General features: G+C 45.8%; 1 non-coding gene across 1 annotated transcript; it reads right to left on the reverse strand.

Annotated features, from left to right (window-relative positions):
• Positions 1–420: 420 nt before the first annotated feature.
• Positions 421–509, reverse strand: LOC135277330 (small nucleolar RNA U109). Its single transcript, XR_010344944.1, has one exon. It is a non-coding gene; the product is annotated as a small nucleolar RNA U109 (small nucleolar RNA).
• Positions 510–3,418: the final 2,909 nt, after the last annotated feature.

A 3,418-nucleotide genomic window follows, 5' to 3' on the forward strand; every position in this document is an offset into this window, starting at 1 on the left:
CTTTATCAGAGTCTTTAAATTTTTAAAGAGTTTTGCTGGTGATGTTTTATCTTGCTGTCACTGTTTTATCAAAGAGAGCAGGCAAATGGGCTTTGGTGTCCTTAACTATTGTGTATGAAGGTGTGAAAGCCAAGGCTGCTACAGGGACCTGCAAAACACAGATTAGTGGAGGGCGGAGATGGGGCAGGGGGTACGGGGAAGCAGGAGAATTGTTAGCGCCTGATGCAGAATTGCTGCTGGATTCTTCTGTGCAGGCTCTTTTCTCTTCTCACCCCGGGATCCAAAGGGAGACCTCAGGTTGTTCTTTCTGGTTTTGATCCATAGGTTCTGGATCATACTCTGGAAAACTAGAACTCAGATAAGACTGGAATTATTTTTTGTTTCTTTAAACTTTTTTTCCTTTTTTGTTTTCTTGGTCTTTTGTGTAGGGGAAATATACTTCCACCTCAGCTTCTACTATAAGGTTGGCAGCCCTGAGAATCCTTTTTTTGAGATGGAGTCTCCCTCTGTCGTCTAGGCAGGAGTGTAATGGTGCGATCTCGGCTTACTGCAACCTCCACTTCCTGGGTTCCAACAATTCTCCTGCCTCAGCCTCCCAGCAGCTGGGATTACAGGCACCTGCCACCACACCCAGATAATTTTTTTGAGTTTTTTGTAGAGATGGGTTTTCACCATGTTGGCCAGGCTGGTCTTGAACTCCTGACCTCAAGTGATCCACCTGTCTGGGCCTCCCAAAGTGCTAGAAGTACAGGCGTGAGCCACCGTGCACAGCTATTATTATTATTTTTATTTTTTGAGAATAAGTCTCACTCTATCGCCCAGGCTGGATGCAGTGGTGTGATCTTGGCTCACTGCAACCTCCACCTCCCAGGTTCAAGCGATTCTTCTGCCTCAGCCTCCTGAGTAGCTGGGATCACAGGCGCGCACCACCATGCCCAGCTAATTTTTGTATTTTTTAGTAGAGATGGGGTTTCACCACATTGGCCGGGCTGGTCTTGAGCTCCTAACCTCAGGTGATCCACTCGCCTTGGCCTCCCAAAGTGCTGGGATTACCGGCATGAGCCACCACACCTGGCTTAATATTTCTTTAAAAAAAAAATTGTAGTTTTAGTAGAGATGAGATTTTGCCATGTTGACCAGGTTGATCTTGAACTCCTGACCTCAAGTGATCTGCCTACCTTGGCCTCCCAAAGTGTTGGGATTACAGGTGTGAGCCATGGCTCACACCATTTTATTATAGAAATTTTCAAAGACACAAAAGAATGAAAGAATTGTATAATGAGCACCCATATGCCACCACCTAGATTCTCTTATTGACATTTCTGTGTATTTGTTTATCACCTACCTGTCCAGCTAGCCGTCACTCTACCAGCCATCCATACATTTCTTATATTCAACAACACATTGTGTACATCTTTTTCATAAAAATAAATATTTTTCTACAATAGCATGTTAAATGGCTATTTCCTACTCCATCAATGAATGCAGCATTTATGTAACACTTGAAAAACTTGCCTTATTTAGAAAAGGCTTTGAAAGAGAATATTCTAGGCTGGGACATGTCAACAAAAAGAGGCAAACTCTATAAAATATGTAGAGGTTTGTTCTGAGCCAAATATGAGTGACCATGGCTGGAGGCACAGTCTCAAGAAGTCCTGAGAACATGTACTCCAAGTGGTTGGGTTACAGCTTGGTTTTATACATTTTAGGGGGACATAAGCTGTCAGTCAACACGTGTGAGATCTACATTGGTTTGGTCCAGAAAGGCACGACAACGGGAGGCAGGGGTTTACAGGTGGATTCAAAGATTTTTCCAATTGGCAATTGGTTAAAAGAGTTGTTATTATTCTAAAGACTTGGAATCAACAGAAAGGAATGTCTGGGTTAAGAAAAGGGGTTGTGGGCTGGGCACGGTGGCTCACACCTGTAATCCCAGCACTTTGGGAGGCTGAGGCAGGTGGATCATGAGGTCAGTAGATCAAGACCATCCTGCCTAACATGGTGAAACCCCGTCTCTACTAAAAATACAAAAAACTAGCTGGGCATGGTGGCGCGCACCAGTAGTCTCAGCTACTCGGTAGGCTGAGGCAGAAGAATCACTTGAACCCAGGAGGCGGAGGTTGCAGTGAGCCAAGATCACGCCACTGCACTTCCAGCCTGGGCAACAGAGAAAAACACTGTCTCAAAAAAAATATATATATACAAAAAAAAGGGGTTGTGGAGACCAAGATTCTTATGAATGTCTCATAGGTGGCCAACCTTAGAGACAAAAGATGGCAAATGTTTCCTATTCAGACTTTTTAATTTTTAATTTAAGATTTTTGAGAGAGAGTTTTGCTCTGTCACCCAGGCTGGAGTGCAATGGGTGATTTCGGCTCACTGCAAACTCTACCCCATGGGTTCAAGAAATTCTCCTGCCTCAGCCTCCCGAGTAGCTGGTATTACAGGCAGCTGCCACCACGCAGGGCTAATTTTTATGTTTTTAGTGGAGATTGAGTTTCACCATGTGGCTGGGCTGGTTTCGAACTCCTGACCTCAGGTGATCCGCCCACCTCTGCCTCCCAAAGTGCTGGGATTATAGCTGTGAGAGGCACTGCTCCCTGCGACAACAACTTCCTTTTTTTTTTTAGACGGAGTCTCGCTCTGTCGCCAGGCTGGAGTGCAGTGGCACAATCTTGGCTCACTGCAATTTCCGCCTCCTGAGTTCAAGCGATTCTCCTGTCTCAGCCTCCCGAGTGGCTAGAATTACAGATGCATGCCACCACACCCAGCTAATTTTTGTATTTTTAGTAGAGTTGGGGTTTCACCATGTTGGTCAGGATGGCCTTGATCTGTTGACCTCATGATCCACCTGCTTTGGCCTCCCAAAGTGCTGAGATTGCAGGTATGAGCCACCGCGCCCAGCCGACAACTTCCTTTTTTAAACAAAAAACTGGTTCTGTGCTCAGCCCCCATCAGGCAGCAATATCAAGCTAGAATTTAATGATGAAACCTCAAATTCCTGGGCTCCAGCAATCCTCCTACCTCAGCCTCCCAAGTAGCCGGGACTGCAGATGGGCGCCACCACTGCTGACTGAATCAAAAGTAAATTTATTTTTATTTGGAGACAGTCTAGCTCTGTCGCCCAGGTTAAAGTGCAATGGCGCTCAGCTCACTGCAACCTCTGCCTCCCAAATTCAAGCAATACTTCTGCCTCAGCCTCTTGAACTCCTGACTTCAGGAGATCCACCCACCTCGGCCTCCCAAACTGCTGGGATTACAGGTATGAGCCACCTCTCCTGGCCAGATTTGGGAGTTTTAAAAGAGCAGTCTGCCAGTAGTGGGGAAACAGATTGGAAGGGCACTAAGGAAGCTATTGCAGTAGTCCAGGTAAAATGAAATGAAGTAACGTGCACAAAGCCCTTAGCACTTAATGACA

This window comes from Aotus nancymaae, unplaced genomic scaffold (genome assembly GCF_030222135.1).
Source record: "Aotus nancymaae isolate 86718 unplaced genomic scaffold, 86718_ANA_hifiasm-v0.15.2.pri h1tg000030l, whole genome shotgun sequence".
NCBI classification, from domain to species: domain Eukaryota; kingdom Metazoa; phylum Chordata; class Mammalia; order Primates; family Aotidae; genus Aotus; species Aotus nancymaae.